The sequence below is a fragment of the Elephas maximus genome, chromosome 10, assembly GCF_024166365.1.
Source record: "Elephas maximus indicus isolate mEleMax1 chromosome 10, mEleMax1 primary haplotype, whole genome shotgun sequence".
Taxonomy (NCBI): Eukaryota; Metazoa; Chordata; class Mammalia; order Proboscidea; family Elephantidae; genus Elephas; species Elephas maximus.
In genome coordinates, this window is record NC_064828.1 from 112,330,158 (window position 1) to 112,344,863 (window position 14,706).

The following is a 14,706-nucleotide window of genomic DNA, read 5'->3' on the forward strand; positions in this document are numbered from 1 at the left end:
TGGGTCCCTTACATAGGGATGGGGCTAGGCCTGTCATGGGGAGCTTCACAGAGAGATGGAGGTGATAGGAGGTGTTAACTTGGGAGCTACGAGAAACTCTGAGGCTGGAGCAAGAGGCAGAGGGGAAAGGGGCAGGAGGGGCAGAGAGTGGGGCAATAAGATGCAGGATTGGTGCCCCAAGGGGTGGAGACTCTGGTACCCCAAAAGGTTTTCAGCAGGAGGCTGGGGCAATACGCAGCTCTGCATTTTTGAAGCATTTCTCTGGGAGCCATAGGGTGGAGAATGGAACTGAATGGGGGCAGCTGAGATTAGGAGACCAATGAAGAGACTGTCAAATTAGACCAGTGAGGAATGATGAGCCCCCAAGTGGGATGGCAGTGGAGGAAGAAGGGGCAGGATGTCAGGATGAAGTGATGGATGGTTAGCAGAAGATGGAGGAGGGGGTGACCCGTGTGGCCTCGGTTTCCCAACAGGTGGCCCCATTCATGGAGATAATGGACAAAGGAGGTGTATGGATTTGGTCATGAAGGCCAAGGCACTCAGATTTAGGCGAGTTAAGCAACTGCTAGTATTTATTATTCCTACTGTGACTGTTTGTAACCTCAGATATACATGAACTGGCCCAGCCGTGGGCTTTATTCCATGACACCAGTAATCCTTAGGTTGAATGCCCATCCACACACCCACCTCCCTCACCCAGAACCAGAACATTAACTGGAACTTACATCCACGGGGGCCCCTCCCCTGTGCTGGGCCGAGGTTCTGCACAGCCTGGTGGTCACGGCACTTCCCACCAGCATACATCCAAGGCTCTGAGCACATGGTCACTGAGAACCCCTGGGCGATGCCCCGATCCTGACTTCGGGAGCTGTGCTCTGACGTGCTCCCTGCCTCGCTGGTATGAATATGGTTCTAGCTACGCTGGTTCTGGCCAACAACTGAGCTCAGCCAGGCGTTCCCACCTGTAAAGGAAATCAGCTGGTATTGAGAACCCACGAGCACCAAGCTGAGCGCCATGGAAAGGAAAACTGGGGGTTTTTGCAAAAGCAGGAAGTACAGGGGAGGCTCTGAAGTAGGGAGAGCACCCCGGCAGGCTGAGATTGGCCCAGGACCCTGCTCTGGGAAAGAGGGAAGGAAAGAATCCTCTGGGGCCTGGCCAGGAGCGTGGCTGTGAACACGGCAGCTCTTATGTTCTGGAATATTTTGAAAAATGCCGTTTGGGGGTGACTGTCAGAAAAAGGAAGGAGTTTTCTGGATGCTTTGCTGCACAGCTTTCATGAAAGGTCACCAAACTGGAAAACCGGGCCAGGAAAGTTTGGGAAGTTTGTTCGTCCTGATGAGCAAACAGTAAACATGTCCGCGGGGTGTGCGAGACGAAACCTCTTGCATTGAAGGGTTTGGTCCACAGTCTCACAGGTGGAAAACAATGGGCACCTGGGCTCCACTGACTTCTGCTCCAACTCCCCACCCACCCTCCCACACCAGGGGTGAGCACTGGGGGGCAGCGGTGGGGTGGGGTGTGCCCTGGACTTCGGGGGCAGAGCCAGATTGCTGCACTCATTCAAGCCTCAGTTTCCCTCTTGGTAAGGGGGCTCCTGACGCCTTGCTTCAGCACTGGGGGGCTTTTCTGGGGTGGCAAACGTGGCAGCACCTCTGACTCTCTGTAACCCTCCAGCCGGCCTCAGCTGGCTCCCTGAGGAGGGGTGTCTTGCAAACTGGAGCTAAGTGAGTGGGCACAGAGGGCCTCCCCCTTCTCCACAGCTGTCCAGCATTTTCTCACTCACCCCTTTCCTTTGCCCGCAGTTGTGCCCCAGAGAACTGCCACCACCTAGCAGGCCTCATTTTCTGGCCAAGCCCAGCCTCTCTAAGGTCCCCCACTCGTCCTCACAACACAAACACCAAACTCAGTCCAGACAGCCACCATCTCTGAGAAGGGAGGGCTGAAGGAAGAGCCCTGCAGAGAAAGTCCGTGCCTGGGTAGCCATGAACTGGACAAGGCTGCTGTGCATGTACAGCGAGGATTGGCCTGCCTGCTGCTGGCGCTATCCCTCTGACTTCTTCGGCTTCGTGGAGCGCTGTTACCTCTGGTCACCTTCCTCTACTGCAAACATGGTTCTCCAAGTCTGATGAGCAACCACCAGCTAAGTAAGTGGCTGAACCAAGGAATGCGGCCGGCTGAGTTATAAGCTATTTTGCAATGTGACCAGCAGGGTGGCAGAAATTGTGGACATGGCAAGTACAGAACAGGTGGGCATGGACAAGAGGGAGCAGGGGTCCAGGATTGTCAGGAAGCAGCAGGTGAGCCATCGGACCCTTTGAGAAGCCTGACCTCTGGCCTGGGGCTCTCCATAGAAGCCCATGGGAGGGTCCATCAATAAAGGAGACCAGGAGTCCAGAGATGCCCAGGGACAGCAGAGGTGAGGGGGTAGCTGAGGAAAGCAAAGCCATGGCAGGAACGAGTGTGCCCAGGCTCCTCTTTGTCTCCCTGGGCGACCACCAGCAGCCCCAGCCAGCAGGAAGTTACTGGCTTGCACTGACACCAGGAATATTGGCCAGGATGAGTTCTGGGCCCCTACCAAGCTAGCGGGGTTGTCTTTTATCATGTTGAAAAAACACGTGCTAGTAGAAGAAGCCTTGGATCCAAGGGAAAAGAAAATACAACAAACTGGCCCCAAAATTACAGTAGAGGATCAAGGACCTAGAAGGCCACGGAGGAGAGTAGGGGTCAGAGTCGACTAGAGAGAAGTCTCTTCTCTCTTCCCAAACAGCCAAAGTGAAGGTGTCAAGGTTGGGTGCCATTGTTCCCTTTTCCTATTTTATAGATGGGGAAGCTGAGGCTAAGTTGGGCAGAGTCACTGGCTCCCGATCAGGGCTCAGATGGAGAAAGAAGGAAGGTCAGCATAATGATGCTGAGGTCCCTGTGAGCCTGAAAAGGGGGATGTAGGGTAAACAGGCTCTAGTACAGAGATTTCTTCCAGCAGTCAAAGTTGGTGGAATCCTTGAAGCTCAGAAAAGACCAAAGACTAGAGGCTCATCTGTATAGTTAAGAGTCTGCAGCACAGTGCAGACCACGCACTGCCTGGGGAAGGAGCCCACTAGGACCACGCCTCACCATTCATGCACGGCTCACAGCACCATCAAGACTTCTGCAGAGTAGATCAATGAGACAGACTTCCATCTTACCGATGAGGAAACATGAAGCATGGAGGGTTCTGGTGACTTATCCAAGGCCACACACCAATGTTTTTCCTAGGCAGAGAAAAGAAAAAAGGAGTTGAAAGATTCCTAGGAGTAGGTCCTGGGCCAGTGTCCACTCACTGAGGACAGCAGGGATGGGGAGATAGCCAGTCATAAGGGCATGAATGCTGAGAACCCAGGCTCAGGCCATCTGACCTGTCTTGTCTTCCAGCCCTCTAGCTTGCCTCATCTGTGATCCTACAGGGGGAGCCTCAGTCACTGCTCTGCGTGGCCAGTGCCCACTGAGGACAAGGCCGGGATGCTAGAAAGGGCACTGGGCATTGAGTTGGGCCCCAGCACTGCCCTTCCCTGGCCTCAGTTTCCTTTCTGCTCAATGAGGAACTGAGGCAACCCCCTACCCTGCCCGGATGTTGCCAGGATGGAACAGGAGGTACTTCTGGCCATCCCTGGTGCACAATTGGGATAATGTAGTTGTATTATTCTTTCTCCTTAGTGTCAGGGCCAACCAGGCAATAGTTCTCAGTCCCAACTGCTGCCTGCTGTCCTTGGGGATGGAGAGCCTCCAACCGCTGAAGTCCTCTGAGCTGGGCTGGACCTGTCCAGCTTCTCTGTGGTCACTGGACTGTTCCCTGAGGGTCCCTTTCTCCAGGCCACAGTGCCAGAGCTCCAGTCCCATCTACCCAAATGCTTAAACACCTGTCACATCAATGTCAGGGCAAAATCAAACTCCCACCTCTGGCTTCAGGAGATTCTGATGCTTCAGCCAAAAACTTGAAAGAGCTAATGAGGGTAGCTGAGCTCACTTGAGTTTCTCAGAGAAGCAAAACCAAACCGCGGAATTCTGTCTCGCAAACCGTCAGCGAGGGCCGAAGGTTTGTTTTCAATCTTCCCTCGCCTTCCTTGAGAGGAGGCCCCAGCGACCCCCATGCGCCAGGCTCAGCTCTGGCCAGTGGCCACGTGGTTTCAAATTTTGAAATGAGCCTTTTGCAAAATGTTCGGTTTCAAGCCCTGGTCTGATTGCCCACATCCTGTCCAAACTTCCTGGGGGAGCGAGATTTATTTAAGAAAGGAATAGAATCCCCGTGTTCATGCCATTGAGCAGAAACATGCGCCATCCCAGGCAATTTCAAGGATTAAGGTTACATATCTCTTAATCAGTCACAGGTGGTAGGCAAAGTGAAGTTGGCTGGAAGAGGAGCCCGGGCTTCCGCGGTGAGGAGGCACTAGTCCTCTACTCCAAGGACCCCAGTTCTCTGCCAGGGATGTAATTTTTCCCCCAACATGGCCTTACAATCATTCTTTTGTTCATTCATTCATTCCTTCATTCGACCAGCATTTTTACTGAGCAGTTACTCTGTGTCAGGTTCTGTACTGGATAGTGGGGAGTCTGAGATATCCAAGACTGAGCACCCACAGCTGAGGAGCTCAAGGGGGAGGCAGACGATCATGACCAAGCAAAAGGAGAGGCTTCTGAATAGGGGCCAAGTTCGTGGTGGTGGAACTGTTCTGAGTACAGGGTGATTCCAAAGCTCATCAGCTATTGAGCAGTGTGAGGGAGGCCATGAGGTCAAGAAGAACTGCGTCAACCAGAGAGGAGGGCAAGAGGAATCATTTGTGCAGAGACACAGAGACACAGACGCATGGAGACTCAGAGAGGGTCTGTTGGATGGAGCACAAGGATGGATGGCGTGTGTGAGGGTAGGTGTGGCTGAAGGCCAAGCCATGAAGAACCTTGCATGTGAAGCCAAGGAGCTTGGCCTTCATCCTGGGTCTTAAAGGAGCCAAGAAAGTATTATAAGGAGCACGGGGACTCTTCAGTGTGCATTCTAGAAAGTTCCCACTGACTTTAGTGAGAAGAACAGATTGGCCGCAGGGGCAGGAAGACTGATTTGGAGGCTGAAGCAAGCCACAGGGAGGTGAGCTTATACTGGTTGGGCGGGTGGTAGAGATGATAAAAGGGAACTTGTGTGGACACCATGGAAAGAAAATTAAGTGGGTAGAGTGGGAACTCTGATGGGGACTGAAAGGCAGAGGCAGAGGGAGGGAGATACTCAGAATGATGGCTGAAATAATGCATGCCCAATGGACAGGTTTGCTACAGAACATTACAGTAATGGTACTGATAGAACCGTTGTTTTTGTTTTTGTTTTGTTTTGTTTTGCGGGGGTTGCCATTTGAAGAAACTCAAAATTAAATGTGGGAGGGGAAGAAAAGTTCAACTCATATTCCATTCTTACTCTTCATTTGTCATTTGGCAAAATATCTAAGAGAAATACTTAAAAGTTGAACAGACAGATCAAACACAGACACTCAACAGACTTTAAACAAGCATAGGGCTTGGATGATATGCAATTATTGTGCTGGTCATAACTGCCCAGGTAAATAACCAGGTAGCAGCTGCAGGAACCCCAAAACCCAGTTATCTCTTTTATCTCTACGGAAGTACAAAGACCCCACTGACTTAACCCCAGAGAGTCAAAGCCATTGGCCAACTCTCATTACGGCTGTAGTCTTGGAGCTTATCATGGGGGTCATGGCCAGCCCAGCTGACCAGGTTGATGAAACCCCAAGCATATTGGCTTCATTTTATTTGTTTTAAAATCTGTCTCCCACCTAAGGCTTGGCATTTCAAAGGGGCACAGGTGTTATCGGTCATATTTCTTGCTATGTATCACACAGCTCTGGCACACACAGAAAGAGCCCAGTATGTCTTAAATAAATGAAAGAATGAATGGATGACTAATTCACCAAACAGTTCCTGATGCCTTGACCTTCTGCATGGCTATAATGACACAGAAAGAAGGCCCTGTCCTCAAGAAGTTCATAGCCCTTTGGGAGAAACTGGCAAGTCATAATTAATGTAATACGGGTTCTGTCAAAGGTACAGATGAGGGATGAATGAGTAAGAAGGAGTGAATTTGGATAAAGAGATGTGGGAAGCTAAGGGAAAAGGCAAGGGATTGTGAAGGTGTGAGGAGTGGATGATATTTGTGTTAGGCTTATCACAAGGCTGAGTAACCAGTGGGGAGTACCAGAAAACTAAAATTAACTGGAAGTTTTTGAATGCTATGAGGTTGGTATGTCTCATTTCCCAAGAAATTCTAGGGAAATGAGTGAGAATCTAAGTCTTCTCTCCTATATCTAGACACATTTGCCAATCAAATCTCAGATCCCAGTCAAAAGCCATCAGCACCAATCCCCCTGCCTAACCTCAACATTCAGGGGTCCCACCTGTGACCAGCATGGTCTGAACTTTCATGAGGGGCTGGAGCTTGTCCAAATGGAAGGAAGCCAACCTAGAAGAGTCACAGTGAGGGTCCCAGATGTCAAGTTAAGAAGAGGGAAGACTCCCTCCTGCCTGATTCAGTCTGAAGTAGAAGGCCAAAAGTTTGGTCTTCAAATCAAATCCACGTGGAGAAGAGGCCTGTATTCCAAGTGAGATGACCCAGCACCATGACCAAGTCCAAAGGAAGGATGCAAGACTAGGAGTAGGCGATGGGATCCAGGGTCAGGAGGCGGCCAAGAGAAGAAAGGGAGTGGTCCATGTTAGACATATAGCGGATGCTGAAGATGTATCTGCTGAAGGAAGAGAGAGAGGAAGGGATTACGCAAGGAGGGAGGGTAGGTCTTGGTCAATTGCCCCACATGGAACCAAGGTGTTGCCAACTCACTTTTCTTGTTTTCTGTCCCTGGTAGAAAGGAATGTTACAATACCTTAAAGGTGTGTGGTCTGAGGTTGCCTGTTTCATCCAAACTGGTGTTCTTCCCAGAACTTTGTTGAATTTTCTGTTCTTCTGGAGCAGGGGAATTTAGGTATCACATCCATTTGGAAGCTTTTAAATATATACAGTTGAAATCATCAATTACAGCTGCTTTGTGTGGGGATGGAGAAAACTGGCAGATAACATTTTTGACGCATCTATTCCCTCCAAGGTACAATACTATGTACATGACAAGTATTATATCTTTCAAGTGCCTTATAATAAGCTGTTGTCAAAAAGGCTGAATTCTCTCAACAATTCGGTCAGGTTAGTATTGTTATTCTCATCTCACATATGAAGAAGCTGAGGCTCAGAGTCTAGAGGTGCTTCAAGTCTGACCCAAGGTCCCACAACTAGAAGAAGCTTGGTTTGCTTGGAAAGCCTAGGAGTGGGGCAGCCACAGAGAGATACTCCGGCCCACTCACTGAAGGCATAAAAACAAGACTGGGTTATTTTTGATCTCCCATCTTGGCAGAGGCAAGGGCAGTTTTCGGGAAGACCCAGCACTTCCGGTCCACCATGCCAAGCCAATGTTGCCCAAGGATGGGCCAATGTTCAGGACGGTCAGAACTGCCAGTATCCTGTCTCACTATCTGGCCCTGAACACAGAAAGCTCAAGACTCAAGGGAGAATCTGGACTTGTGTAGGAGGATGCCACAGACCATCTGACATGCAACACACTTCCCCATAGAACAGCTTCCAGGCCATTCTGAGAAGGGCCACCCTGGTTCCACAAAAGCATATGTATTTTTAGCTATTTGTTCATTCATCCAGCAGTAATTTACTGGGTGCTTATTGGGCTCAGGGCTGGGCAGGGCGCTAGAGATAGAGAGAAAAATCTGACCCAGTTCCTGGCCCTAAAGGCTCATCGGTTTAGTGATGACATGTAAACAAATGCCCATGATAAAGTGGGATGGGTGTTCTGGTTAAAGTATTTATAATGTGCTATGAGGCTGAGGCCCAGCTAACTTTCCTTGGAACAATCAGGGAAGGAGTCACATTGTGTATTCATTCACTCACTGCCTCACATGTGGATCACTGACTCATTCACTCATTATTGACTCATTTGCTTATTCATTCATTCATAGAGAAGTTAATTTACTCTTCAATTAACTACTCATTCATTGGTTCATTTGTGCATTCACTGATTCATATCTTTATTCATTGGCTCTAATAAATATTCATTTTCCATCTGTTTACCTAGTCATTTACTCATTGTCTTATTCACTGATTTATTTATTTATTCATTAATTATTCAATTTTCCCTCATTCATTTATTCACTCATTCCTCGCTTATTAACAGATTCACGCATTCATTTACTTACTTACTGACTCGTTCACTCATTGATTAATGCATATATTGACTTCCTAACTTATTTATTCCTTCAGTACTAATTAACTTTCATTTACCTGTTAATTCATACACTTATTCAGGGATCCCATGGTTCATTCATTTACTCGTCCATTTGCGGACTTATCTTTCATTTATTGACTTATCGTCCTATTAACTTAGTCTTTCATTCTTTTGCTCACTGGCTTCTTCACTCATCACTCACTCATTCATTTTTCGACTTATTTACTTACACTTTCATTCCTTCATCAACTCAGTTGTGCATTTACTCCTTATCACTGATTTTGTCACTCATTGACTCATTCTTGATTCATTCGCCCATATGTGTACTTGATCACATTCTAATTCATTAATTTATTCATTACTTTGTTTACTTAAAGACTCTTTCATTCAATGGCTCACTGCTTCGTTTATTCTTTCACTCATCATTTATTCAACTACTCATTCGACAAATGTTTATTACGCGTGCTCTTGTTCAAGGTACAGAGGGAAGAGAAGCGAATAAGATGCATACATAATCACTAACTTCACGGAGCTTAAAACCTAGTAAGTATGTCATTGGTTCCGGAGTTAGCATTTCCATAAAGCATCTGAAATTTTCAATTGAGTTCAGAGCCTGCCATCCGTGCTTCTGCAAAGCCCACACACTTGCCCTATTATTTTGAATTTCTGTATTTAATAGAAAGGTCTCCACATAATCCCAAAGAGCTCCTTGATGGCCGGAAATAGATCTGATTCATATATGAACGCCAGGCCTAATACAGGGCCTGGCACAGCTTAGGGCCAAGAAATATTTGTTGAGCTAAAATCAATGTCTCAATTCCAGTTATTTTAGCACTCTCTCAGATACTAAGTGCCAGAAAAAAAAAAAAAAAAAACTGGGTATTTATTTGACACCACCTCCAAAGAATCCATGTAAGGTGCATGTAAAAATATCCAAAATATTTTTGTAGTACATGCAGAACAGTTCTCCAGACTATATACTATTAAGACAAAAGATACACAAATTTATATTTTATTTCACAATTAATTTTACTTAATACTTTAAGAGATTCAAATATCTGTAATACTTATGGTGCTGCAAAATTGGAATAATCACAATATGTGCCTCAGAGCTCAGCTTCTTCACTCGTCCATGACTGGTTCGCTTCTAATTTCCTTTTTGATAGAGTGATTTACTAAATAATAATAAGACCAGCACCATCATGAACCCACCAAAACGCAAAAACACAACACTGCGTATCTTAACAGCTGTCTCTGCCCTCATTAACACAAAGGTAACATTCAATCTTATTGATTAAATGGAACTCAGAAAAGCAGAATTGGCTTGATAACAATTCTTGCTTCATGAAATTTTATCATTGGAATATTCTTAGTCATGTTAACTTTCTTTAAAGATGTGTTTTCCATGTTTATTAGTTTAGTCAGTTACTCATTCTCAAAAATAAAACCAACAACAAAGAATCTACTACAAACAAGAGAAAAAAAATAACTATTCTTTAAATGTCTCTGTATTTCTTAAACAGAGTGGTAAAATAGTTTACCCAAGTTACACAAATTCTTGCTTCGTAACATAATCTCATTAGTCATGAGTGGCTAAGTTTTTATTTGCTTCATTAGTTATTACTTTTAATAAAATAATAAAAATAAGGAAAACACAATCAACCAACCCAAGAACACTTTATGAATTAATGTAGCCAATTATCAATTTTAATAATGAGCACCCTTGAGTGCACAACCCAACTTAAGAAAGAAACTATGAGTGTTAAATACATCTAACTCTATGCCCCTTACATACGGCCCTAGCAGCCTAGACTCCTTTCTTAAGGGCTTCTGTTGTGCTGAATTAGAATAACCAGAAACCTTGGTTTATACCAGCATCACATCCATGGTCCTTGTGAGGTCTTCTTCAATTATAATCCACATTTTTTTGATAATACAACAAATATCCTAAACAGACTACTCCAACAAAGACAACAACTTTGACTATTACTCACATTGAATGCTAGCTCCTAACACGTACAAACTATAAAGGTTTTGCCAAAACAGGCAAAAAAAAAAAAAAAAAAGGGAGACGTTCTCTCCATTGATTCAAGCTTTTTCCCCCTTTAACTTACTTACTTAGTTGGTTATTGATTTGTTCATGGAATTAGTTATTTCTGTTTCACTTCATAGAAGAAACAAACTGGAACTCACCACTGACCTAGAGCGGCAATACTAGCAATTCCGTCCAGATGACTTTGACCCCAAGAGATGAAGATGACATGCCCATTTATTTATGTATTAATAATAAATGTCCCAAATCATATTAAAAGTTACAGAATTCCACAGTGTGCTTACTGACCAGATTAATCTTTGGTGTACAACACATTCAAATCCTTTCTCTCCATTACTTTTGTGCATTTTTTAATAATATAATGATATAATAATATGAACAAATCATCAACTCAAGAACAAGAACTTTGCTTATTATCTATATGGGTCTATAGGATGGCAATGGGTTATAGGCTACTTACCCAGAGACATTATAAGCCAAGACCTTCAGCAATGAGCATCTTTTCTGGGGAGTAGAGAGCAAAAGTTAAAAAGAATAAAATATTCAAGATTTTGATTTTTGCTAATATATTAATGGATGTGAGTTGAGTGGGTTTAGATTAATCTTAAACTTTAGGTTATGTTACTTGTTACAACTGAACCCAGAAAGGAGAACAAAGGAAAAAAAAAATTCTTTTATTGACTTAATTCAATTCTTAATTTTATATTTTTACAAAAACACCCTTGAATCCACCACCTGAAATAAGAACAAGATCTGATTAAGAGATACATCAGTCTCAAGATCTATACCCATACATGTTGTTGGGTGCTATCAAGTCCGTTCTGACTCCTAGCCGCCTCAGATGACAAAGTAGAACTGTCCCATATGGTTTTCTTAGCTATAATCTTTACAGGAACAGATCATCAGGTCTTTCTCCCTTGCACCCACTTAAAAAAAAAACAAAAACCATTTGCTCAGCTGCTATCCAAAAGGTGGGCAGTTCAAATCCACCAGCTGCTCCTTGGAAACCCTATGGGGCAGAGTTCTACTCTTTCCTGCAGGGTCACTATGAGTATGAGTCGCATCCACTAGGTGGGTTCACACCGCCAACCTTTCAGTTAGCAGCCAAGAGCTTCACCATTGCACCATACATACATACAACCACCTAAATATTCTACATCAGGGAATTCACTTGTGCAGCAGAAGACACACCTAAATGAGTGTTTCAAAGTACTTTCAAACCTCACCAATGACTGACTTATTTCATTCATTCAATCATTCATTCATAAATTTATTTGACCAACAATGAAGACAGTCAAATGACACACACCCGCACAATGCCTTGGACTATCACAGGATCACTTCCAATAAATGAAAGGTATCAATAACTCTCTCAGTTGGAGCTCAGCTTATTATGTACCATCCATGACTTGTATACCACGAACAGTCATAAATGCTCCAGGATTGGCCCATTTTTCTTCATTCTTATCTACGTATTTTAATGGATTCATTCATGAGTTAACTGATTCTAATTATAAAATTTACCTTAGAAGATACACAAGTCAAAGATATACAAAACCAAATCAGAATCTTTTACTATCCTTCATATCTCTATCCTAATCCAAAAACACAGAGTCAGTCACACAGCTTGATACCCTGTCAGAAAATTCAATCACCTTGATTGAATTAAAGGTACAAAGCAGAAAAGATGGTGAAGTTTGTCATCATTAATTTACTAATCATAGCAGTCCACTTTTCATTATCCATACATTTAAAAATGATTGCCTGGGGTAAGTACTTATTTCCTTTTCATTAAGATTATGAAACACATCAAATAGGTCACTGACTAAGAAAAGACCTTTGCCTATGAGTAATACTGTCTTTATGGCCTTAGCCAAAGAGACAACCCCCTAAATTACATTACTAAATAAAGATGAGAGGATGCAATATATATTAAGCAAGTTTCTCCTCTTAGAGTATGCACTTAACGATTGGAAAAGGCTTTGAAATTTCCATTTTTATTTATTTAAGGACTTATTATACATACTTACATTTATATTTTATTATAAGCAATATTCATTAAGCATAAAAGGAGAAGCACCACAGCAATGAGAACCGTTTCCCCCTGTGAAAAGGGAGAAGACATCTCTTTCTGTTGCAGGTCACAGTTGTTGAAATATACTATACATGATGCATGACTCAATGCCACGAGTGGTCATCACTGGACCAGGACTGGCCCTGCTTTTCTTCCTTCACAAGCATCCATTGCTGTTGACTATTTTTTAAATAAAATAATAATAATTTTAAAACACATAACAGGATACACCATCTACACCCACTAGGACAAGATCTTTGTTACTCACATTGATTCCCATGCCCCTAACTCATGAAGTCAGTTTTACCGCACTTGACCATGGCAGAGATGGGTATCAGTCCAGGGCGCCCATTCTGAGAGATATAAGGCAGAGCAGAGAGTACAAACATTGAGGCATTATCTCCATTGATAGAGAGGCTTTTCACATTTAATTCGTCATGCTCTTAGAAGATGACTGACCCTCCGTAATGTTGACTTTGCTCTTCCCTTAAGAATGCTAACGATATCCAACATAACAATGCCATGGATAAGATCATGGACTTAGGGTTTGACTGTCCAAATCATCCTTAGCCAAAGAGGTAACCCCTCCCCACCCCAAAATACCATTCTTAAGGAACACTGGGCTTCCAGTATAAGCAAAGAGTATGCCTTGCCATGTGCACTTAGAGTTGAAGGATGCTTCACCCTTTACATTCTTATGAATTTAAATCTTTTCTATGGATACTTCCATTGATTCTTTATAATATTCCAATCAAAATTCATTAGTCATTAAAGGAGAAGCACCAGATCCTTAAATATCTCTAACATCTGTCTTCACTAGCACTCCAACAATGGGATGGGCCTGCATGTCTGTCTATGTAGGACCTCAGAGTTCCAGACATACACTATTCATCGTCCATGACTCAGACCCCACCAGTGGTCATCGCTGGTCCAGGATAGGCCCTCTTTTTCTTCATTTGCCTCCTACATTCTTATTGGTGAATTCAGCAAATAACTGACACCCATAAGAAAAAAACAGGACCTAAGAGGACGTAGAAACCACCCACACCCAGACAGGATCTTTAAATGTTACTCACACTGATGTCCACACTCTAAACCCAGAGCCAACCATCAAGCTGGTTATCCTAGTGGAAGGTGCCATCACTATGCAGACAATTGTCCTGAAGGGTAGGAAGCAGAGAAGAGGATAAAAGGCTTGACACCATAACTATATTGATCGGACCACTCCACCTTTCCTTATTCAAGCATTCAGGGAATTACTAACTGGGGTGGATGTTTACTTCTTCTCCCCTTAAGTATTCGAACAACAGAGCACAGGCCACCAACCAAGAAAAGAACATTGACTATATGTGTTATACTGCCCATCTGGTCCTTGGCCAGAGAGGGACCTCCCTGGAATGACACCTTTCTTAAATGAGCTTAGGGTCTTAAATAAAAACTAAGAGTATTTCTGGCCTCCCCTATATGTTAATCATTGGACAAGGCTTCCACTTTTCTATTATTATTCATGTCTTGATTCTTGTGAATACTTCCACTGATTTTGGAAATGTCATAATCAATACTCTTTAGGAATAGAAAGAGTATTGAAGAGGGAAGCTCCAGTCCAAGGAAATGGCTAGTATCTGTCTACACGGCCATTTTGCCACCAAGGGAAGGGATAAGGTACCCCTTTGCATTGGACCTCAGAGTTCCAGACACATACTATTCATCGTCCATGACTAAGACGCCACCGGTAGTCATCATTGGTCCAAGATTGGCCTTGCCTTTCTTCCTTCACATACACCTATTGTTATTCTTTAAGACAAGATCTTTGACTGTTACTCACATCAGTTTCCAAGATCCCTGTGCACAGAGGGTCATTCATTCTGCACGCGACCCTGGCAGAATTTGAAAAAAGCCTGGGGCATCCATCCTGAGGGGTAAAAGGAAGAACAGAGTATACAAATATTAAGGTATTATCTACACTGATCATGAGAATTGCCACCTTTCATTCCTCATGCTCTTAGGAGTTGATGGACCCTGGGTAATGCTGACTTCCTCTTCTTTTAAGAATCCTAATATCCCACATGCCACCACCAAAGATAAGACCATGGACTTTGTGTTTGACTGTCCAAATGACCCTTGACCAAAGAGGTAACCACCACCCACCTGAAAATGATACCTTTCTTAAGGAACGTCAGGCTTTCTATATATATATATACACACAAAGACTATATATATTTGCCATTGGCATTTAGAGTTGGACAATGCTTCACCCTTTACGTTT

At 44.0% G+C, this 14,706-nt stretch overlaps 1 long non-coding RNA gene and 2 other non-coding genes across 13 annotated transcripts in view; all 3 read right to left on the reverse strand.

Moving 5' to 3' along the window:
• Positions 1–9,308: 9,308 nt before the first annotated feature.
• Positions 9,309–14,706, reverse strand: part of LOC126084102 (uncharacterized) — a 66,888-nt gene continuing 61,490 nt past the window's right edge. For 10 of the 11 annotated variants that reach the window (XR_007518940.1, XR_007518938.1, XR_007518939.1 and 7 more), the window contains 2 exons: positions 14,266–14,352; positions 9,309–13,600 (listed from right to left, as the gene is read on the reverse strand). This is a non-coding gene — a long non-coding RNA (uncharacterized LOC126084102). The remainder of the gene's footprint in view (positions 13,601–14,265; positions 14,353–14,706) is intronic. The other variant, XR_007518935.1, reaches the window with a different exon arrangement.
• Positions 13,299–13,373, reverse strand: LOC126084843 (small nucleolar RNA SNORD113/SNORD114 family). Its single transcript, XR_007519079.1, has one exon. It is a non-coding gene; the product is annotated as a small nucleolar RNA SNORD113/SNORD114 family (small nucleolar RNA).
• Positions 14,116–14,190, reverse strand: LOC126084842 (small nucleolar RNA SNORD113/SNORD114 family). Its single transcript, XR_007519078.1, has one exon. It is a non-coding gene; the product is annotated as a small nucleolar RNA SNORD113/SNORD114 family (small nucleolar RNA).